Raw genomic sequence first — 25,695 nt, 5'->3', positions numbered from 1 at the left:
GCTCTCCACGGGCACATAAAACCTCACCTCTGCTATGTTTCAAAGGCAGTAAAGACAATTTCCAGTGGAGATCCCCAATTAACAATTCCAGTGCTCAAATTAGCATTTTTACTAATGTTCTTTGAAAACACACACTTGTCTTTTTCTATCATTACTATTATTGTTAATATTTTGATGTGGTTGGAACCTGAAAGGGCTTAAAAACTATAAAACTCAGCTCCATGAAGTATAACTCACTTCAAATCTGATTTGGGGCAGCACTGAAGACCTACTAGGCTAGGGGACTTCGAGAGTAGTTTCTCAATGACCTGCATTAGGGCTAAATTTTCAAGGGCAATAGCTCGACATCATATGGTACCATATGATGTAATCCTCAAGGTCATGAGAGGGTCTTTGGGGAAAGACATAGGTTATTGCAAAATTATCACAGTATAGAAAGCTTCTAATTGTATATCTGGAAGCAATTCAAATGATTGGCTTGAATTTTATTTACCAAATATTGATACAGCCTCTTTAAGTTCCACTTCAGTGACAATTAAGAAATTCCATTCTATTTGATTCTGTGGCACAGAATGTGTGTGGTCCAGGACACTACCCACAATTTTCATTGCTCCTTAAGACTATACTGCAAAGCTACAGTAATCAAAACAGCATGGTACTGGCATGAAAACAGACATAAAGATGACTGGAACAAAATAGAGAGCCCAGAAATAAATCCACACTCCTGTGGTTAATTAATCTATGACAAAGGGGGCAAGAACACACAATGGGGAAAAGACTGTCTCTTCAATAAGCGGTGCTGGGAAAACTGGACAGCCACATGACAAACAATGAGATTAGAACACTCCCTCATACCATTTATATAAAAATAAACTCAAGATGGTTTAAAGACCTAAATGTAAGACCTGAAACCATAAAACTCCCAGAAAAAAAACACTGTTTGACATAAATTGTAGCAATATTTTCTTGGATCAGTCTCCTAAGAATAGGGCAAAAGAAATAAAAAAATAAACAAATGGACCTAGTTCGACTTAAAAGTTTTTGCACAGCAAAGGAACCACTGACAAAACAAAAAGACAACCTACAAAATGGAAGAGAATATTTGTAAATGATGAGACTGACAAGGGGTTAATATCCAAAATACACAAACAGTCCATACAAGTCAGTATCAAAAACAACCCAAACTTGGGCTTCCTAGGTGGTGCAGTGGTTAAAAATCCGCCTGCCAATGCAGGGGACACAGGTTTGAGCCCTGCTCCAGGAAGATCCCACATGCCGCAGAGCAACTAAGCCTGTGTGCCACAACTACTGAGCCTGTGCTCTAGAGCCCATGAGCCACAACTATTGAGCCCATGTGCTGCAACTACTGAAGCCCACATGCATAGAGCCCGTGCTCTGCAACAAGAGAAGCCACAGCAATAAAGAGCCCGCACACCACAACTAAGATTAGCCCCGGCTCACCACAACTAGAGAAAGCCCACGTGCAGCAACAAAGACACAACACAGCCAACAAATAAATAAATAAATTAATTTAAAAAACCAAAAAACAAAAAACCCAAACAACCCAATAAGAAAATGAACAGAAGACCTGAATAGACATTTTTCCAAAGAAGACATACAGATGGCTAACAGGCATGTGAAAAGATGCTCAAAATTGCTAATCATTAGAGAAATGCACAAATCAAAACCACAGTGAAATATCACCTCACACCTGTCAGACTGGCTGTCATAAAAACATCTACAAATAAATGGTGGAGAAGGCGTGGAGAAAAGGGAACCCTCCTCCTATACTGTTGGTGCAAATGTAAATTGGTACAGCCACTACGGAAAACAGTGTGGAGGTTCCTTAAAAAACTAAAAATAGAACTATTATATGGCCCATCAATTCCACTCCTGGTTATATACCTGGAAAAAATGAAAATACTAATTCAAAAGATACATGCACCCCAATATTGATACCAGCACTATTTACAATAACCAAGACGTGGAAGTGACTCAAGTGCCCATCAATAGATGATTGGATTAAAGAAGATGTAGTATATATATGCAATGGAATACTACTCAGCCATAATAAAAAAAATGAATGAAATATAATATTTGCAGCAAGGTGGGTGGTCCTAGAGAACATTTTGTTTAGTAAAATAAGACAGAGAAAGACGAATATGGTATGATATCACATGTGGAATCTAAAAATAATACAAACGAATGTATATGCAAAACAGACACAGACTTAAAGACATAGAAAACAAAATTATGGTTACCAAAGGAGAGAGGAAAGGAGGGAGGGATAAATTAGGGGCATGGGCCTAACAGATACAAACTACTTTATATAAAATAGATAAGCAATAAGGATATACTGTATAGCACAGGGAATTAAACCAATTATCTTGTAGTAACCTATAATGGAGTATAATCTGCAAAAATAGTGAATCACTATGCTGAACACCTGAAACAAACACAATATTATAAATTGACTATACTTCAATAAAATTTAAAAAAATATAAAGAAATTCCATTCTGTTGGATCCTGTGGCATAGAACGTGTGTGTTCCAGCATACCACCCATCATTTGCATTGTTTCTATGAGTCTAGGAGGAGAGCTGAACAGCTTAGCGTTTTCTCTTCTGGGCCACTGCCACTGTCTCAAATGGATACAAGCTGTTGGGTCCCTGTTGTTCCCCAGGGGGCTGCAGTGCAGGCAAAGAGGGGCCAGAGAAGAGGAGCCAAAAAACCGTCCACAAGATTTTTCCTGGCTTTCTGACCACACCGTGCCTCTTGTTCCCACCCCTGCCCCTTGTTGAGAGAAAGAACACCTTTTTGGAAGGACAGATGGTCTATATATATATCTAGAGATGAAATGATTTAAGGAAGAAGGGAAGCCAGGAAAAGAAAATGTGTATTATGAACATAGACCAAAATAAGATTAGAAAAATAGTAAAAGGAAAAAGAAATTGGTATCTGCAAGTGGGTCTTGATTTATTAAAGACTTTTTAGGTTAATATATTTCAACAAATGTAAACGTCAACCTTATTCTCTTTCACAAAATTATGTTTCAGGAGACTGTCTATCCCTCGGAGTAAATCCTGCCCTTTTACAAGTATTTCAGAATGATCATTTTCTTCACAGGCTTTTTCTAACTCCTGAACTGTACAATTCAAGTAATGCACAATAATCTCAAGTCACTGAGCTGAATACATCTATGTTTTCCAACCTGACAGTATTTGGCTTTTGAGATCTGAACCATGTCACTGCTGCTACTACCCTGAGTCTCAGAAAAACTGTTTTGCCCATCAGGAGGAAAAATGATTACAGACAAAGTTCTCTACTGCAAACCGCCTAGTGAGCATAACATGTACATTCCACAGTTTGAACATGAAATCTATGTTTCTACAATTGGTAAGGGAGAGAGCCCCAGGTCAAATTGCCTGGAGCATGAATTTTCTTGATCTTTACATATAAGATGCATCTTCACTGTCAACACTAATACGATTGTCTTTTAGCTGAGGAAGAAGGCCTACAATTTGGAATGAAGGTGACATGGCCCTGAGCAAGGGCCAAAACAATCCATCAGCATCTGGGACCATGAGATTATAGATTACCAAACTAAGTTGCTAGAGTCTTCTACTTCAAATTCAAGGATTCTTTCCATTTAAAAATGGTTTTTAAAAAAGTTCATGCTGGTGAGCAAATCAAGTGACTAAAAGACATGAGTACCAATCACACAGTTAAGACCAGAAAAAGATGAACTTTCCAAAATTAGGAAGACAGCAAGACACGCATGAACTTAATACAGGATAACAAAAACCAGGGTATATTTGACTAAGGGTGTTGGAGAAAAATATTTTAGATCTGGAACAAAGCGATTCAAGGTTTGATAAGTTTTGGTTTCATTCCATACAAGGTAATATATTTAAATGACTAGGAATACAGGCTTTAGAATCAGCAAGGCCTGGGTCTGAATTTCAGCTTGAAGCCATACTTGCTGCTGTGATTTACTCCCTCTAAGGATTCAAAATCTTCCCACCAAAGAAATGGAGATAATATTTATAACATCAAAGTGTTGTAGGGATTAAATGGGATAATGTATGCAAAGAAATTTGTACAGAGTTTGGTGCATAGTTAGAATTCCAATAAATGTAGCAATTAATATTCTTATCACCACAATATCACTTCTTAGGAAAGTACCTCAATTAACTATTCTGTTCTTAGTAGCTATTAACTAAGCTCAACTTGCTATGTCTCACTTTTCTTTTCATAATTGCTTTTGCTCAGTCTCTGTTTACAGAATACTACTTTCATATTTGAAGAGCAGAAAAAGGAATAAATTTTATTTGCAGCAAATTTTATTTATTATTCAACACAAGAGAATAATTTCAAGATTATACTTAGAGGTGGCTGAAGCAGAACAACTTAATAAGACCTGTATCCTGGCCATATATTACTAGACAAAAAACTTGCATAAAGGAGGTGCTCAGTAAATTTGTAGTAAGTGAACAGAGATAGAACACCAGAAAATTAATTCACAACACACTGTCCTACTGTTGAGAGGATTTCTTATCTGAGGCAAGGATTACCTCTCCATTTCTCCCTTAATACCTACTTCCACCATATTGATTTCTGTAAGAATATGCTTGAGAATGTCATTAAATATGGCTAATCAGTAACATATTTGAGTGCTTAGTAACTTGCCAGGTGCTGTCCTAGGAACTTACCTTATGTAATCCTCACAATATTATATAACAGGTATTATTATTATTATTTTATTTTATAGACGTGGACACATAAGCAGAGATAAGTTAAATAACTTGCTCACACAGTTAATCCAGGGAGAAATTTCTCTTTAGTCTCAATCAAAACAGCTGATTTGTTTTCTTATCTTAAAGGCACCAACAGTGATGTTTCCTTTTTTATCCTGGTTACTAAAAGTTTAGAGTCAAGTTTGTCGTCCACCTCTAATAAGAACAGGTATTTACAACCTATATTTTTTATAATAACCTTACTACTGGCTTTCTCTCAACCTTCTTCCATCTTTTAACTTTCAATTCTCAGCAAGTTTTATTTTACTTTTGTTTCACTGAATATATTCTTTAAAGCTTTCTTAAATCCTTTTGTGAACAAAGCAGGATATAAACAAGTGGTATTGGGCTACCAACTGTAAAACAGATAGCTAGTGGGAAGTTGCTGTATAACAAAGGGAGATCAACTGGATGATGGGTGATGCCTTAGACGGCCAGGATAGGGAGGGTGGGAGGGAGTCACAGAAGGGAGGGGATATGGGGATATATGTATAAATACAGCTGATTCACTTTGGTGTATCTAAAAAGCTGGTACAAGAGTGTAAAGCAATTATATTCCAATAAAGAGCTTAAAAATAAATAAATAAAAGTAAAAAACTGGTGTTGGGACTTCCTAGGTGGCGCAGTGGTTAAGAATCCACATGCCAATGCAGGAGACACGGGTTCGAGCCCTGCTCTGGGAAGATCTCACATACTGAGAAGCAACTAAGCCCATGTGCCACAACTATTGAGCCTGTGTGCCACAACTATGGAGCCCATGTGCCACGACTATTGAAGTCCACATGCCTAGAGCTGTGCTCCTCAACAAGAGAAGCCACTACAATGAGAAGCCCACGCACCACAATGAAGAGCAGCCCCCACTCGCATCAACTAGAGAAAGCCTGTGTGCAGCAACAAAGACCCAATGCAGCCAATAAATAAAAAATAAATTAATTAATTAAAAAAAAGTGGTGCTAGATATCTAGGTTGTTTCAATTTTGGTTGTAATAAATATCACCACTGGGATAAACATTTTCTGTATTGATTTTTTCATCATTTTTGGGTTGATCTCTAGAAATGAATTATGAAATTAAAATCTATATATAGGCTCTTACAATTTTTTATTATGAAATATGTGATATATACAAAATAGTATACATAATAGACAAGTCATGAAGCATAATAATAAAAAAATCTCCATGAACCTACCGCTAATCTGAGAGAGGAAGGATTAGCACAAACAGTTGAAGCTCATCCCTCTGCCTCCCCTAAGAGGACTTCTCTTTCTATTGCTTCATTATCTTTGTTTAGTTTAAAACACGTTTGTGTCCCTAAACGATATTGTTTATTTCTTCTTGCTTTTGAACTTTATAAAATGGTATCATACTGGATGTACTCTTCTGCGATTTGCTTTTTTCAATCAACATTATATTTCTAGAATTCATCCACGTTGACACATTTAAGCATGCTTCTTTCATTTTTACTCTAGTATAGATTTCTATTATTCGAAAATGCCACTATTTATCAGTTTTCCTATAAATGGAGATCTCAGTTACAGTCAGCCTTTTGCTATTATGAACAATGCTATTATGAATATTCTTATACCACTGTCCTGGTGAAGTAGGAACAAGAGTTCCAACTCTAAGGTATATATCTAGAAGTAGCACTGCTGGCTTATCAAGATAATACCTAATTATTTTTCAAAAGAATCACACGAATACTTTTATCAGCTATATATAATAACTCCCATTGCTTCACAGTTTCACCAATAGTTAGTACTGTCAGACTTTTTATTTTTTGCCAATCTAGTGTGTGTAAAAATGGTAGGTATAAACTCTTTAATGTTTTTGATATATATTGCCCCATTAATTTCCAGAAAGATGTATCAATTTACAATCCTAATAATATATTGGAACACCCTTGACAACATCAAGTATAACTTTAAAAAATCTTTGCTAGAGTAAAAATGGTAACCCATTTTAATTAGTATTTCTTTGATTACCAGTGAAGCTGACCATTTTTCAAACGTGTGTACTGGTCATTTCTTACTTCTTCCTTTGAATTTTTTGTGTTCTTTGCCTATTTACAGAAGTGCTGATATTTGTCTCAATTTATAAGATTAAAAATACTTGCCCTTTATTAATTCAGTATAAATTTTTTTACCCAGTTTGCCCATCTTTTCATTTTGTCTAAGTCTGTTTTACGTATAGAAGTTTTAAATCTTTACTGTGGTGAAACGCATGGATCCTTCTCTCTGGAACTTGTTTCACTGGTTTATATCTAGCAACTCTTTCCTTGTTAGATAAGAGGCTAGTTAAGTACTGACTTACCATTTCTTCATGAAAAAAAAAGGCAACAATCTAAAATATTAAAACATACTCATTGGACTTCCCTGGTGGCGCAGTGGTTAAGAATCCACCTGCAAATGCAGGGGACAAGAGTTTGATCCCTGCCCTGGGAAGATCCCATAAGCCTCGGAGCAACTAAGCCCGTGTGCTACAACTACTGAGCCTGTGCTCTAGAGCCTGAGAGCCACAACTACCGAAGACCGTGCTCTAGGGCCTGTGCTCCTCAACAAGAGAAGCCACCACAGTGAGAAGCCTGCAGTAGCCCCCACTCGCCACAGCTAGAGAAAGCGCGCGTGCAGCAATGAAGATCCAACGCAGCTAAAAACAAAAACAAAAAACAAACCACAGATACCACTTCAGGGAAAAAAATCCTCAATATCAATCAATGAAAGTGATTAAATCCTCAGAACAAAAGCTAAGTTTGTGTTAAAAAGTCCTCCAGATACTGAGTGAAGTCAGTCAGACAAAGAAAGACAACTATCATATAATACCACTTATATGCGGAATCTAAAGATACAGTACAAATGAACTTATTTACAAAACAGAAATAGTCACAGATGTAGAAAACTAATGGTTACCAAAAGGGAAAAGGGGAGGAGGGATAAACTGAGATTGAGATTGACATATACACACTACTATATATAAAATAGATAACTAATAAGGACCTACTGCATAGCACAGGGAACTCTACTCAATACTCTGTAATGGTCTATATAGGAAAAGAATCTGAAAAAGCGTGGATATATGCATATGTAGAACTGATTCACTTTGCTGTACAGCAGAAACTAACACAACACTGTAAATCAACTATACTCCGATAAAAATTAATTTAAAAAAATCAACTGGGAATTAAAAAAAAAACAAAACAAAATAAAATAAAAATAAAAAGTCTTTCAGTCTGCTGACTTTTGACTTTTTTAAACTAGTCTCTCTTTTTTTTTTGGCTGTGTAGCTGCACAACAGTGGAATTGCCCCCTGCAGTGGAAGCACGGAGTCCCAACCACTGGACTGCCAGGGAAGTCCCTTTAACTAGTCTTAATGTTTGGGAATTTAGACTAAAATGGGGTCATTTAAACCTAACTTAACCAGACTCCCCTCACTGAGGGAATAAGTTCAATGAAATTCAGTCCAGTTAACTTGCTTTTTTTTTTAATGTGTTCACTTACTTTAATAACACTACATTTACCATGTTATCACCATGGAATGTAAATTCAGGTTAGACAAGAGAATTTCACAAGTACGACAAAGCATTCTGTAGTATACCAAAGTCTGTATAATGTCTCACCAAACCAGCTTGCTCATAAATCACTTTCATTATAGGCAATTTATTTAGTTTACCATTTATGATTCTTATAGAGAAAATAAACATATTGCACACATTTAAAAAGTTTTTCATTTACCTTTGCATTAGCACTTAAAATACACATTTCTATTTCAAAATGACATTTAAAAATTATTCTAATATAACAGCAGCAAAATATAATTCTGCAATTACAAAAGAGCTAAACAGGGATCTACAATAACTTATTCTCATGTTTACAACCATGATTCTGAAATAAATACTACTTCAAAGCGGCTCTGTTAACAGCTTTTTAGGTTTGGTTTAAAAACACACACATATTGCCAGAAGGTTTATAATGTGGTACTCCATGCACTGTTCTGAAAGGTTTCCTCAAGAGCCAACCAGCCCTTAAAACAGTACTCAGTCCACAAGTTAGTCAGAGAGAGTTAAATTAACTGGGATAAATAGGATTCCTACATTACAGCAAAAGCATGTGATATTCTGCAGCAACTGGGAGCATATTCAGAATTGGCATGTTGTCCTATTTAGAACTAATTTCGTAAGAAGGTGGACATTGTACCACTATCAAGTGCATTTAAAAGTGACATGTTTCTTTTGTGCTAATCCGTCTTCCCTAAATGACCTAGCTAGTGAACTAGTCACCAGTAACTTGGTCACCAGGCAAATTAAGGCCGCAAGAAAGGAAGCCAATATTCAAATTACTGTGTAATTGTCTGACCCAAACAATTTATTTTCAACATAAACATATAACCTCAATATGAGATATCTACCTAAAGCAGGCACCACCAAGACCAAGACAGCATCTCCTCTTCTAAGGTTTAGGTTTTGCCCAGAATTCTTGACACATGGAATAGCCCATATCAAGCGTCATTGCTCCCACAACAAAGCCTTGGGCTGCAGCGTGCATGTGGATCAGGTGAACAGACATTTCAGTATTTCCCCTGCTCTTTAATTAATATAATCCATATGCAATGATTGCTGCAAAACCTGCCATTGCAATGGGGACAGATGGTGGCTCTCTAGCTTTTCAGACAAGTTTAGATCCCTGATCTTCATCATATGAAGAAAGAGAAACATATGTGTCATTTGACATAGTGATTGAAGAATCTTCAGACAACTACTAGATGTCTCAGGCTCCAACCGGCTTCTGACCCCACTCCTGCACCTGCCACCTTCTTTTTTTTGTTTGTTTAAAAGTATATAATCAGCTATGGAGCAATGAAGAAAGCAAGGAAAGAACAGTTCAGTTCCAAAGAAAATAAGGCCTAAAAGGACTATTATACTTACTTAGAAAAATTCCTCAGGTTGTTAAAGAATAATCCATTCTTTATCATTCTTTTTTTTTTAATTTATTTATTTTATTTATTTATTGGTGCGTTGGGTCTCTGTTGCTGCACATGGGCTTTCTCTAGCTGCTGTGAGCGGGGGCTACTTTTCGTCGTGGTGCTCAGGCTGCTCATTGCAGTGGCTTCTCTTGTCGTGGAACACGGGCTCTAGACATGTGGGCTTCAATAGTTGCGGCACATGGGCTCAACAGGTGTGGCTCACAGGCTCTAGAGCACAGGCTCAATAGTTGTGGCGCATGAGCTCAGTTGTTCTGTGGCATGTGGAATCTTCCCAGAGCAGGGCTCGAACCCATGTCCTCTCCATTGGCAGGCGGATTCTTAACCACTGCGCCACCAGGGAAGTCCCATTCTCTATCATTCTTTTTTTTTTTTTTTAATTTTACTTATTTATTTATTTTTTTTTTGGGGTACACCAAGTTCAATCAACTGTTTTTATACACATATCCCCATATTCCCTCCCTTCCTTGACTCCCCCCACCTCGAGTCCCCCCCACCCTCCCCGCCCCAGTCCTCTAAGGCATCTTCCATCCTCGAGTTGGACTCCCTTTGTTATACATCATCAGAGAAATGCAAGTCAAAGCCACAATGAGGTATCACCTCACACCAATCAGAATGGCCATCATCACAAAATCTGGAAACCACAAATGTTGGAGAGGGTGTGGAGAAAAGGGAACTCTCCTGCACTGTTGGTGGGAATGTAAGTTGGTACAGCCACTATGGAAAACAATTTGGAGGTTCCTTAAAAAACTACAAATAGAACTACCATATGATCCAGTCATCCCACTCCTGGGCATATACCCAAAGAAAATCATAATCCCAAAAGAAACTTGTACCATAATGTTTATTGCAGCACTATTTACAATAGCCAGGACATGGAAGCAACCTAAATGCCCATCAACAAATGAATGGATAAAGAAGATGTGGCATATATATACAATGGAATATTACTCAGTTATAAAAAGGGATGAGATGGAGCTATATGTAATGAGGTGGATAGAACTACAATCTGTCATACAGAGTGAAGTAAGTCAGAAAGAGAAAGACAAATATTGTATGCTAACTCACATATATGGAATCTAAAAATGGTACTGATGAACTCAGTGAGAAGACCAAGGACTCAGATACAGAGAATGGACTGGAGAACTCGAGGTTTGGGAGGGGGCAGGGGGTGAAGGGGAAGCTGAGATGAAGCGAGAGACTAGCACAGACATATATATACTACCAACTCTATCATTCTTAATAGCAAATATGTAGCACTTATTATGTGCCAGATCCTGTTCTAAGTGCTTGTCATACACCAATTCACATAGCATTTTGAATTACACAAAATTTGTGTGGTTATTTTTTCCTAAGATATGACCTTGATCAATATGAATAAGCCTCAAATTCTGGTAAAATTAACAGCTATTTAATATTCCAATCAATCTGTGAAGTTAGTGTTTCCACATGGAATCATTATATCATGTTAGTCTCAAGCTATTTTTTCCTCTAAGAAAGCTCTTTCAGCAAGCAGTAGATCTTACCATATCTAATTTCTGCTTTCAACAACCATTTTATTCTAACTCACAGGAACATGAAAAAAACCTCAGTCTTGGCACTAAATATTTCTTTGAGATTTGAGGCCCAACATTATTCAGAGTTCAAGGACATTCTTCTTTTCATGAGATCACAAGAGTTTTGGAAACAGAAAGACTATCTACTGGAAAAAAAATGTAAAAGCTTCAATTTTAGGAGATAAGAACCAAGGACTAATGGTGGTAGGAAAGCGAAGTGCTATTTTTTCTCATTTGAGTGTCAGTTTGTTTTCCTCTGATCTCATTATTTCTGTAGCTAGCTCTCTGGGATCTACTGTCTAGGGAAAAATACAACACATTTCCATACTGCTTTTGTCTGAGCATTGCTGACAGCACATCAGCACTCTTTTATGAGTTGGAGATTTAGCTTGTTCATTACTTGACACCTAATGACCACTATAAAAGGTTTGATGTGCTGATTTTACCTAAAGGTGTAGCAAACTGTGGAAGGCAGCAGCCAGTGTGAAAAGCTGTTGAAAAATAATGATGACAATTAAGACATACAATTTACTTTGGGCTTGGTGTATTCATAGTTGATCACTTCCTCATCACAGTGAATGACCGAATAAAGGAAAATAAAAGCCTCAACAAAATATTAGCAAACCCAGTCCAGCAACATATAAAAGGGATTAAATACCAAGCAGAATATATCCTATAAATGAAAGGATAGTTTAACAACTGAAAGTCAATTAATGTAAGACATATCAATAGAATAAAGGTCAAAAACTAAATGATCATAAAAAACGGGGAGACAGGCAAATATTTCTTCTTGTTACCATTTTCATATGAGAATATGGGTAATTTTTCCCACTTGCATAAGGCAGAAAACTGTCTAAGTTAGTAGACAGCAATTACTGGCAAATGATCAGAATATCCAAACTTGCTTAATAGAGACAAGAAAGATACACATTTTTAGCTGGCCCCAGTGAAACAGCAGGCAAGGGGGCAGGGCACAACCTTTAAAAGAATAATACAGCCCTTGAGGATATGACAAAGACCAGTGAGAATCGGGTCAGGTCCAAGATGGCAGAAGATTTGACTTCCAGTGGACCTTAATTGGGTGTTGGCCCAATTCCTGGAAATCTCTGCTCCTTCCCCAAAATAGCTGGAATAATCTGCCCACTCGTTAGCCCATGAAGTCACCCAGCCCGTAAAAACTAACCACCCCATATTTCGGGGCCTCTTGCCTTCTGATATGGCTCATACTCTGTCTGTGGAGTGTGTTTCTCCCAAAGCCATTCTCGCCTTTTGAGATGACCGCATTCTATGAAATGTGTATCTCTAAATAAATCCACTTCTTACCTATCACTTTGTCTCTCACTGAATTTTTTCACGATGAGACGTAAAGAACCCCAGCTTCGTTAAGTCCTGAGACCAGGTGTGTGATCTCAATTAAAAGACAGTGGGTTCAAGTCCCAATCTGAGTTTTGGCTGGGTTCAAGTTCCAATTGGTTTTGACTGAGTTCGAGTCCCAGCCCGTGGGTTCAAGTCTGAGTTGTGTGATTTCACCAGCATGATGCAAATTAGCAATCAATTCACTAAAATATGCAATATAAACTCCCCTGAGCTGCGCTGATTATGTACCTAATGTTTTTTCATAACAATAAAATATAAACATAAAACCTTTCTACAACAAGAAAAATTCAATCAATTTTAGACATTCTGTATTCTAAAGGGGCCTTTCATCACCTGTGAAAGGACCTGGAGTACCTCGTGGCTCTAGGGAAAGGACTTTGTTTCATGCTAAGCATTTGGGTTTTTCTTTATTTTATTTTCCCTGTCTGGGATGCTGTTTCCCCATCTTAACTATCTGTACAAACCCTGTCCTTTCTTGCACTTAACCTCTCTTCATGGCCCTACTGATTACTCCAAAACACACTAGATTTTCTTGAGTTTTCTGAGATCTTACGATAGGTAAGGTCTAGGCTTCATAGAATATACTTTGCGTTACAGTTTCCTTTTTTTTTTTGAAAGTGCAATATATCTGTCTTATAACATTATACACTTCTTGAAGGAAGAGTCCATACCTTGTATTTTTTACTATGTCATCCCTGGAGCTGGGACACACAGCATGTGCTCAATAAATAATTTTGGTTGAGTGATTAAACCTCTGCCTCATTTATAAGACTCATCTACCAATTCTTTATCATCTAGCAGGAGCCTAAGACACACTTTCCAGCCTACACTCTTGAATACTGAAGGAGAGACTGTGCCTCTTCTCTAAAATGAATAATTTCCCTCAGGGGAAAAAAAATCCTAACCATGCCCCTAGAGTTTCAAAGATATGATTAGTTGTGGGCTCTGCTATGAAGCTCCATTTGCTCCTTTACCTGAGTCCAGTTATATAAAAAATTTCTCAATAATATTCAGTTTGCATCTAACAAACTAAAAGAAAATAAAAATAGGTAGGTAAATCAATAAGCACACAGGGGGATACAGACAAGATAGGCAACACCAGACTCTGTAGGCCAAAATAATTTGTACTCAGAGTCTGAAACTATGCTGGAATGATAAATTAGGTGAGAATGGCAGGCACATTTATTCACTCAAGTGAAAACCACAAAAACCCATCAGTAAAGTTTCCCTTCTCCTGTCACTTGGTATTAGAAAACTACCATATCATCAATTTTCATAAAATTCAAGCCAGGGTAGATGCTATAAAATCACTATAGTCACACTTTAGTGCATTAGGAAAATGAGAATATTTTGATCAAAACACAGAGAGACCCACTTATCTAAATTAAAAGTCTGAATTGCAGGATCTATATTCAGCTGAAGAAATTTGCAGGAATCTTTTCATTTAGTCTTTACTCACTGCAATTCTAGTTTGGTAGCCTCTGGGAAATACTTTATGCAGCTCCATATAATCTCTGTTCCGGCTCTGCAAGAATTAGGATATTCTTCCTGTGTCCATATCAGACATCTTGATCATCTGGGGTGTATAAATGAATCCAATATACCACAGTGGCAAGAATACAGGCATTTGTGGTCAGACTGACTGATTTTTTTTTTTTTTTTTTGGTCACTTACCAACTGCAATCTATTTAACTTTTCTAACTCTTGGTTCCCTCATTTGTAAAACTGGTATAATAATAGTACTTTCCTTGTGGGATTATTTTGAGGGTTAAGTTAGACAATATATGTGAAACAATCACCTTATTTATTTATTTTTAATTTATTTATTTTGGCTGAGTTGGGTCTCCGTTGCTGTGCGCAGGCTTTCTCTAGTTGTGGTGAGCAGTGGCTACTCTTCGTTGCAGTGCACAGGCTTCTCAGTGCGGTGGCTTCTCTTGTTGCAGAGCACAGGCTCTAGGCGTGTGGGCTTCAGTAGTTGCAGTGCATGGGCTTTAGTAGTTGCGGTGCGCGGGCTCAGTAGTGGTGGCTTGCGGGCTCTAGAGTGCAGGCTCAGTGGCTGTGGCGCATGGGTTTAGTTGCTCCGTGGCATGTGGGATCTTCCCCCATGGACCAGAGATCGAACCTGTGTCCCCTGCATTGGCAGGTGGATTCTTAACCACTGTGTCACCAGGGAAGTCTCAATCACCCTATTTAATATTTTACCAGATGTATTTACTTATTTATATTTTTTACATTTTAATACCTCTGAAATCAATATGCTTCTTACAATTGCTGTTGGCCAGGCAGCAGTTATGACATTGTTGTCACTGCCTATACATGATGTCAAAGCTTGCAGAATGAATGTCAGTGGCTTGGAAGAAAATCCCAAGGTAACAGTGGAGTATTCCTTTAAGAAATGCTGCATTACCAATGCTCTTGATGGCTCAAAGGATAATTTGGTGTGGAAAAACATAGACATTCATGATTCTAAGTCAAAAAGAAATTCAGAAGAATTGGGCCCTGAATGCGAGGAAGTTTTAGACCAATTTATTTTGCTTATAATGAATTCACAAGGATGACATATAATAAAAATCTAAGCCTAAAGGAGAATTTTAATAGGCATTAACTAAACATTTTTAGTGCAAAGAAAGCATTTTTGTTATGATTTACTTGATGGAATTCTTTTTCTTTTTTAGTGGTACATAAAATAATGGTACATCTCACCAGTTTGTGTTTTAGATTCAATGAAATATGATAGTACGTTGCCTAGCACATAGTAAGAGCTCAATAAATGTTAGCTGCTATTAATAATAATAGATGTTAGCTACAAATAATAATAATAATAATAATAATAATAATAAATTTTGCTTCTGTTAACTTCAGGTCTGTTTAAAGAGAAACCTTCTGTCCTCTACAAAGACAATACAGAAAAAAAAAATTGAGAAAGGAAAGAAAAACAACAACTAAGTAATTCTCCTTAACTCTTTCTTTTCTGTCCTTCACATGAACATATCTCATGTTTATGAGAAGAAAGGAAAAGAGATGGAACTATGCTCAAGGCATGGAAAGTTGAATTATAAACTCTCCCTATAAAAACTGTACTTCTGCAAAAATTTATGGAAATAGGTGCTATAAGAATAAACTATAAGCCATGCAGTTACTATATATGGGACACAAATAAACATGTGGGCTAAGAAATAATAATGTGCAAAACGCTTCCTATTTCTTGAGTCTCATAATTACCTTTAAATAGGTATAATAGTGACTGTCTCTATTTACATAAGAGGAACCTGAGATCTGAAGAGTAAATGGGGCAAAGCCAAGACCACAACACAGGCTGATGGGTTTTAAAATTACCCTACCTGAGTGTATATTACTGGCACGATTACCAGCATGATAAAATTATATAACATTACATTTTATGAGTGAATGATTTAAAAAGCCCATGACTAGAAGCTGACTTAAGATCATGTAACTACACATATGCCTAACAAATATGAAAAAAAGAAAACCTAGTTAGGCAATTATAAGTTAAACTGCTAGTTTATACCCAGGAGGTGACAGCGTCAGTAAAAATAGTTATTGCTTGATGTTTTCTATAGGAACAATGTCACAGATGCAAGATATGAAAAAATCAATTGTGGCTCAATTTGAAAAAGAACTGTGTTCAAGGAATCCATCACGACAACTCTATGCTTCACAAAAGCTAGACAGTTTAACTGAAAGAAACATAGGTTTATTACACTAGAACAATGAAACAGTTACGGTTATATCTGTTTTACCCATGTGAACAAAGCTGTATGTTAAACTGCATATTCTCAAATTTCTATCTTCTTGGAAAATACTAAAAAATTATAGTTTGAGGACACTATCTGTAAAATTAGGAGTACATTCCATAGTTTGGTCTCCAGAACTTGGATCTCAATTATTATCTCACTTCTTGAAATGACTGATCCCTTTTTGATTGTCTTACTCTTATCACCCACTTTAAATCTGACCATTCAGAAAGCCACTGCATAGGCAATGAGCTCATGCTTATTAGGTAGTATGGAACTGGTTAATATCTTTTAATATACTAAAAATTACGCCAGGGACTGCCAATTTTTTTTAGAACATAAAATGGAGAGCCAGAGAGTGAAATAATATACAAAAATTAGAATTCAGGTTAAGTTGGCTGACAAGCATGAAGACAAATGCAAGAAAGACTAACAGACTGAAGCTTAGAAATACACAGCTTATTGCAGCTTTAATGTAGAAAGTGGGAAGAAATGATGAATCCAAACACAGCAGATGAAAGGCAAAGTATTTAATGGGCAAGATCACTTCAGTGGTCATTCTCTTCCATTAAAAAAAGGAAGAAAAATAATACACGTATTTCCCCTGACATAGGAAAATGGAGGAAAGTCATTAAATTCTTTTATGATGACAATGGTGAAAAACAGAAAGAGAGCCTGCTTTCTATCTCTACTGTATTCTAGGTTAACAATAAGTTTAGCTGTCCCTGGCTGGCCAATTACATGTTTTAGAGACCAAAGAGTAACCATTGAGTGAGGTTATGTGTCAAATTCCTCAGTACTAAAGGTTTTCTGTTTGTTTGTTTGTTTGTTTTAAAGTCACCGAGCTAATTAAGGTTCTTCTTAAATGTTAGTTTTTCATGTTTTTAAAAGCTAATTAAGAGACATAGAAGATACTTTTCAATTACGTGGTAGCCTTTCAGTTTTTAAAAAGAGCTAATTAGGAATTCTTCATGCTAAGCATACAGGGGTCTTCAACACGGCAGTTATAGTTAAAATAATCTAAACTAACTATGATATCCTATAAGGCATATGAATGTCATCTGAAGTTTGTTCATTTTCTTTACAGGTTCAGAGACTACTGAGTCTTATTCTGGACATGTTTTGAGGTCATTATTTTTAGTTTTTCTAGCTGTATTAAGGCTTCTTTTTGGTTGCACGTAATGTAAACCAACTCAAGTTAGCTTTAGCAAAAAAGAAATTTAGGTGCCCCAAGAGACACAAGCAAGCTCATGGAAGGGAAAAGACTGAAATCCAGGACTATAACATTGGCAGGGCTCTAATTTCTGTGTAGCTGCTTCACTCTTCGTTTTCTGTTAGCCTTTCTTCCTCTGCACTTCACAGGTCTACACAGTGGGCAGCAGATGGTTACCCTAGAGTTCTGGATTTTGTATCTTACAGTTCCACTATCAGATAAGACCAACTATCAAATTTCCTATGGAGAAACTGATTGGTTCAACCCCGGCTGGGCATCTGCTGCCAGTCCAATTAGCTGAGGTGGGGAAGAGGAGGGTGATGAGGAGAAGCAGTGGGAGGCGCAAGGCAAATTGATACAAATATGGTTTCCAGGAGCCCACACCTATGTTTGGGAGGTAGAGTGGGGCAATTCCTGGAGAAAAGGGAACTGCTGGAAGTTGAGTAGATATCCCCGAAGGTGCCTAATTTACTAACACGTAATGATGCCACTGAGGGAGACTGAGAGGGGTTGTGTGTGTGTGTGTGTGTGTGTGCACGCCTTTATCAAGCTTTTGTCCACATCTGAGGGACTATTCATCACTATTTCCTGAGCATCTGATTTGTGTTAGATACTGTGCCAGTGACTAAGGAAATAATAATGAGCCCAATACTCTACCAAAAGGTCTCAAGGAGTGTTTGGAGACAGGTATTTAAGAAATCATCAGAAGACTATATAATTAAGTGACCTGAAGAAAAAGTACAGAAAAGGTTACATTTGGAAATATGTAACACAAAATGAGGTCTAACTGGGCTCTCTGGGATAAGAAGGAGGTAACTAGGGGAAGGGAAAGGAGGAAGAGAGTGTTTCAGGCAAATCCACACTAATGCAAAGGCCCTTAGGTGGAAGAATGATTGGTATGAGATGAACTTGGAGGAAGAGGTGGCAGAGGTCAAATTATACAGAGCCCAGGAGTAAGGGTTTAAGTCTTTATTCTAAGAAGAACAAGGAAGGCAAGAGTGGCTATAGTTTAAGACTAGTTGGGAAGCAACTAAAGTAATTCAGCCAAAAGATAACTGTAGTTTAGACTAGAATGGCATTGAATATGGACAGAAGTGGTAAGATGAGATGATGTGGGATTGTGGGAATGGGTGTGATAAGGATATCTATGCCTAATAGGTTCTTTTGTGCTTCACACATGTCTTTGAATGTGACTCTAGCTACTTGCAAAGCCTATGTTGCTTGGCTTTCTCACTGCTAACCAAAGCCTTTACTAAAAGAAGGTCATATAACTGCTCATTTCTGCCTGGCAGGTCTTTCCTTGCTGGTGCTAGGAGAATGTTTTCATGTGTGAAATTATACTTCCTTAAATCTTAAATTGCTTTTAATATCTGACCTTGTTAGGGTCCTATTAGATTTGCAACACCTGATACATTCAAGTGACCAGCCAAGTTAAAGGGGCAGTGACAACTATTAAGGAGGCTGCTCCCATAATCTCTTGTAGCTCTCCAAAGTAGCAGAGATCCCCTACTTTAAGGGTATTTGATCTTAAGAGCTAGATGTAACACTGAAGACAAAGATATTAATATTGGTTGGTCATTCGCAGTGCTATCCCTTTACTACAATTCAAATACCCACTTCTTCGCCTCTGGCCCTCATGCAGCTGGGAGGCAAAAATAAGCCTCAAATTATCTACAGAGGAACAAGCTGTCCATGGCTGTGTAATAGAGAGAAGGCTGCCACATAAACACGAGGTCAAAATTATTGCACTGTTTTCAGTATAGAGGCAAACAGGAAGTTAATCAGTATTTCACATCAGAACCAACCAATTAAATACACTAAAATTATGGTAACATAATGAGGAAAATTGCACATTCTTCTGTCACGTATTTACCAGCACATATTGGCAGAGAGAAGCAGATATTTCAGATATTTGAAGCTATCTAGTAACTATGGTTTGACATATACTAATTATAGCCTAACAGTTTTCATTTACTGAAATCATGTAACTTTTACTCCGCTCTGAGGATCTGCCCTGTCGAGCCCTCTGGCAGATGGACAGGATGATTACTGAAAAGCCTGAGTGGGAAGGTGGATTTTTTGGATGACCTCTACAAAGCTGGTTTAGAAGAGCATCTAAGGCTATGCCACCTTATGCCAGTTTGAAATTAATTATGTTTCACTAGGCAGAGCAGGCTCCTGGGCACAGTTGACAAAGCATGTATAAAATCTGATTAGCTTTGGTGAATTAATGATTGCATGTTCAAATAAATGGACTTCTTAGTACACTCACTGGATCAACCAACTCCACAATTTATTATTTTTCCTTGGCAGAAATTGAATGCAAAGCTGCATTAACATTACATTTGAGGTCACACATACTCACAAGTGAGGAAAACCAAAGAGACTGTTCCCCTAGCTATCATAACCCTGTCAGAGCATAAAGATATATATTACAAGTGAACGAAAAAACTTAATTCAAATCCACAGTTAGGAAAAGAATACACCACAAGGAGAAAAAAAAGATGGCGGCGAAGTAGCGGGATCTGGAGTGCATCCCTCTCCACAGATGCATTGGGAATGCACGGAAGGACACAGTAATTCCCACAGAGAACCAGCTGAACACCAGCAGACGGCCTCGGTCACCAGAAAGGACCGCGGGGAGCCCGACATAGCCGGTAGGGAGGCATCTACGAGGGCTCAAAGAGGGTGAAGCGGCAGAGCTGTGGCAGACGGGAGGGAGTGAGAAACATATGGAGGGTCCGCAGAGCAGCTCAGCGTTCCCGGACCAAGACGTTGATCCGCGGCTGAACGGAGGGTCCCGGGAGCGGGAGCGTGGGAACCGGAGAGCTGGTTCAGGGTGAGAAACATTGTTGCCGGTAGGGTGACGGACCGAGAGGACAGGAGGGAGGAGGTCCGCGGAGAGGAGTGCCTGCCCCTGAGAGCTGCCCGGCCATGATGGCGGCTGGAGGCTGCAGGCTCACGGGCGGGGGGGAGGAGCCGTGCGCGTAGCCTCTCTCTCTTTCGGTGCCTCTGCAACAGGCAGTGGAAAGACTCCCGTGGGCCACCTAAGGTGCTCAGGGATAACAAGCACCCTCAGGCACTCGGGCAGGGCTAGATTAAAACCCCTTGCAAGGCCGGCAGCAGGGAGGCTGCTGAGAAAAAACAACAACAACAACAACAACAGCAATAACAAAAAAAAAAACCCCGAGAGAGGCCCAACTCTAAGACTTTCTGTTTACGCCTGAGCCACCGGCGTCCCTCTGCAACAGGCACCTCCAAGCCCGACTGAAACAACAGTGTGCCACTGCTCACTCACTCCCAGGAGAAGGAGCCACTATTGTACCTTCTCTCTCCCCACACACCGAGGCTTACAGACGAACAATAAAGGAAACTCTGCTGGTCACAGAATAATGCAAAAAAAACCCAAGGCAAGGAGAAGGACACTTACAGCTGAGACTCTAAGGAAACAGAAATAGTAGTATCAATTCCTATTGAACTGGTCCATTCTGGGATCAGTTCTGGATTTTTTTTTTTTCCTTTTTCTCTCTCTCTCTCTCTCTCTTTTTTTTTTAATTAAATATGATCTTAGCCCTAAGGGATCTACAAGTTTTATAACATAATTTTTTAATGATATTTTTTATTCTTTTTTTTTTTTTTTTGCCTTTTCTATATGCTTCTATATCTAGCTAAGTTTTTGGTAGTATGGACAATATATCTCTCATACTTTCCTTTCATCCCCATCTTTTCTACATTTCTATTCCTTTCTTTTTATTTGCATATTTCCAACCACACTACGCTCTTCTGTTCCCCTTTCTTCCAGCCATTTTAAGTTTATTTTATCTTAACATACTTATAAGCAACACTATCGATCTGCTCAGACTCCTTGCTCTATTCTCCAGATGATGCACTGCCTTGGTATTTAATATTAGGCTTTTGTCTTTATCTTAGTTCTTAGTACAGTTGTCTAATTACATTCTGAGAATCTCCATTCTCTCTGGTGGTACTCTGGCTCTTTTCTATATTTGATCCTAGCTTACAAAATCTCCCTGGATTAATGTTTGTATGTGTAAGGTGTTATTTGTTTGTTTGTTTGCTTTTGCATTTGTCTCTGATTTGTTCTGTTTCAGTTGTCAATTTCTGTTGGGTTTCTCTTTGAATATCTGATAGCACACTGGGGTTCTGTCAGGTCTTTCCAGAGCCTTATGTCCTAATGGATTCAGTAATCGTGTGTCTTATACATGCATGTGTTTCCTAGACTTAATATTTGTTTAATCCAATACTTGCACATTAGTCTGAGGCTTGGACAGTCTTCTATAAACACCTCTATCGCCAGGACAAGCAACCCCAAAAGTTTGGACAACCATGAGGAAACAAAGAAACACCATGCAGGCAAAGGAGCAGGAAAAAAACCCACAAGAACAAATAAATGAGGAAATAGGAAAAATGCCTGAAAAAGTATTTAGAGTAATGATAGTAAAAATGATACAAAATCTCGATAACAAAATAGAGAAAGTACAAGAAACAGTTCATAAGAACTCAGAAAAACAAACAGGAATGGATAACAAAATAACTGAAATTAAAAATACTCTAGATGCTATAACCAGCAGAATGACTGAGGCAGAAGAACGAATAAGTGAGTTGGAAGATAGAATGGGGGAAATAAATGCCACAGAGCAGGAAAAAGAAAAAAGAATAAAAAGAATAGAAGACAGTCTCAGAGACCTCAGTGATAACATTAAGCGTACCAACATTCGAATTATAGGCATCCCAGAAGAAGAAGAAAACAAGAAAGGGTCTGAGAAAATATTTGAAGAGGTTATAGTGGAAAACTTCCCCAACATGGGAAAGGAAATAATGAACCAAGTCCAAGAAGCACAGAGAGTCCCATACAGAATAAACCCAAGGAGAAATACACCAAGACACATATTAATCAAACTAATGACAATTAAACACAAAGAAAAAATATTAAAAGCAGCAAGAGAAAAGCAACAAACAACATATAAGGGAAAACCCATAAGGATAACAGCTGACCTCTCTACAGAAACTCTGCAGGCCAGAAGGGAATGGCAGGATATACTGAAAGTCCTGAAAGAGAGACACCTACAGCCAAGAATACTCTACCCAGCAAGAATCTCATTCAGATTTGAGGGAGAAATCAAAAGCTTTCCAGACAAGCAAAAGTGAAGAGAATTCAGCACCACCAAACCAGCCTTACAACAAGTGCTAAAGGAACTTCTCTAAGTAGGAAACACAAGAAAAGGAAAACACCTACAAACACAAACCCAAAACAATTCAGAAAATGGTAATTGGAACACACATGTCAATAATCACCTTAAATGTAAATGGATTAAATGCTCCAACCAAAAGACACAGACTGGCTGAATGGATACAAAAACAAGACCCTTCTATATGCTGCCTACAAGAAACCCACTTCAGACCAAGGGATACATATAGACTGAAAGTAAAGGGATGGAAAAAGATATTCCATGCAAATGGAAGTCAAAAGAAAGTTGGAGTAGCAATACTCATATCAGACAAATTAGACTTTAAGGTAAAGACTATTAAAAGAGACAAGGAAGGACACTACATAATGATCAAAGGATCCATTCAAGAAAGCATATCACAATGGTAAATATCTATGCCCCCAATATAGGAGCACCTCAATACATAAGGCAAATGCTAACAGCTATAAAAGGGGACATCGACAGTAACACAATTATAGTGGGAGACTTGAACACCCCACTTACATCAATGGACAGATCATCCAAACAGAAAATCAATAAAGACACACAAGCTTTAAATGACACATTAGACCATCTCGACTTAATTGATATTTATAGGACATTCCATCCAAAAACGACAGACTACACTTTCTTCTCAAGTGCACACGGAACATTTTCCAGGATAGATCACATCTTGGGTCACAAATCAAACCTCAGCAAATTCAAGAAAACTGAAATCATATCAAGCGTCTTCTCAGACCACAACGCCATGAGACTAGATATCAATTACAGGAAAAAAACGGCAAAAAATACAAACACATGGAGGCTAAACAATTCACTCTTAAACAACCAAGAAATCACTAAAGAAATCAAAGAGGAAATCAAAAAATATCTAGAAACAAATGACAATGAAAACACAACAACCCAAAACCTATGGGACGCAGCAAAAGCAGTTCAAGAGGGAAGTTTATAGCAATACAGTCCTACCTTAAGAAACAAGAAAATGATCGAATAAACAACCTAACCTTACACCTAAAACAACCAGAGAAAGAAGAACAAAGAAACCCCAAAGTGAGCAGAAGGAAAGAAATCATAAAGATCAGAGCAGAAATAAATGAAAAAGAAAGGAAGGAAACAATAGCAAAAATAAATAAAACTAAAAGCTGGTTCTTTGAGAAGATTAGCAAAACTGATAAACCATTAGCCAGACTCACCAAGAAAAAAAGGGAGAAGATGCAAATCAACAGAATTAGAAATGAAAAAGAAGAAGTCACTACGGACACCTCAGAAATACAAAAGATCATGAGAGACTACTACAAGCAGTTATATGCCAATCAATTGGATAACCTGGAAGAAATGGATACATTCTTAGAAAAATACAATCTTCCAAGACTGAACCAGGAAGAAATAGAAACCATGAACAGACCAATCACAAGTATGGAAATTGAGGCAGTGATTAAAAATCTCCCAACACACAAAAGCCCAGGACCAGATGGGTTCACGGGTGAATTCTATCAAACATTTCGAGAAGAGCTAACACCTATCTTTCTCAAAGTCTTCCAAAATATTGCAGTAGGCGGAACACTCCCAAACTCATTCTACGAGACTACCATCACCCTGATACCAAAACCAGGCAAAGATGTCACAAAAAAAGAAAACTACAGACCAATATCACTGATGAATATAGATGCAAAAATCCTCAACAAAATACTAGCTAACAGACTGCAACAGCACATTAAAAAACTCATACACCATGATGAAGTGGGGTTTATCCCTGGGATGCAAGGATTCTTCAATATACGCAAATCAATCAACGTGATACATCATATCAACAAATTGAAGGATAAAAACCATATGATCATTTCAATAGATGCAGAAAAAGCTTTTGACAAAGTTCAACATCCATTTATGATAAAAGCTCTCCAGAAAATGGGCATAGAAGGAAATTACCTCAACATAATAAAAGCCATATATGAAAAACCAAAAGCCAACATTGTTCTCAATGGGGAAAAACTGGAAGAATTCCCTCTAAGAACAGGAACAAGACAAGGGTGTCCACTCTCACCACTATTATTCAACATAGTTTTGGAAGTGTTAGCCACAGCAATCAGAGAAGAAAAAGAAATAAAAGGAATCCAAATTGGAAAAGAAGAAGTAAAATTCTCACTCTTTGCAGATGACATGATATTATATATAGAAAACCCTAAAGACTCTACCAGAAAACTGCTCGCACTAATGTATGAGTTTAGTAAAGTAGCAGGATACAAAATTAATGCACAGAAATCTCTTGCATTCCTATACACTAACAACGGAAGAGCAGAAAGAGAAATTAAGGAACCTCTCCCATTCACCATTGCAACAAAAAGAATCAAATACCTAGGAATAAACCTGCCTAAGGAGGCAAAAGATCTGTATGCAGAAAACTTTAAGACATTGATGAAAGAAATCAAAGACGACACAAACAGAGGGAGGGACATACCATGTTCCTGGATTGGAAGAATTAACATCGTGAAAATGACTGTACTACCCAAAGCAATTTACAGATACAATGCAATCCCCATCAAATTACCAATGGCATTTTTCACAGAACGAGAGCAAGAAATCTTACGATTTGTATGGAAACGCAAAAGACCCCAAATAGCCAAAGCAATCTTGAGAAGCAAAAATGGAGTTGGTGGAATCAGGCTTCCTGACTTCAAACTATACTACAAGGCCATAGTGATCAAGACAGTATGGTACTGGCCCCAAAAACAGAAAGGAAGATCAATGGAATAGAATAGAGAACTCAGAAGTAAGCCCAAACACATATGGGCACCTTATC

General features: G+C 37.8%; 1 protein-coding gene and 1 pseudogene across 2 annotated transcripts in view; both read right to left on the bottom strand.

Annotated features, from left to right (window-relative positions):
* Nucleotides 1-25,695, bottom strand: part of MICU1 (mitochondrial calcium uptake 1) — a 234,429-nt gene that overhangs the window by 40,074 nt on the left and 168,660 nt on the right. The gene's annotated exons all lie outside the window — the stretch shown is intronic.
* On the bottom strand, nt 9,238-9,531 carry LOC130853087 (HIG1 domain family member 1A, mitochondrial-like; annotated as a pseudogene).

This window comes from Hippopotamus amphibius, chromosome 5 (genome assembly GCF_030028045.1).
Source record: "Hippopotamus amphibius kiboko isolate mHipAmp2 chromosome 5, mHipAmp2.hap2, whole genome shotgun sequence".
NCBI lineage: Eukaryota > Metazoa > Chordata > Mammalia > Artiodactyla > Hippopotamidae > Hippopotamus > Hippopotamus amphibius.
Note: the sequence above shows the minus strand (reverse complement) of the source record. Positions and strands in the feature narration are given on the sequence as shown.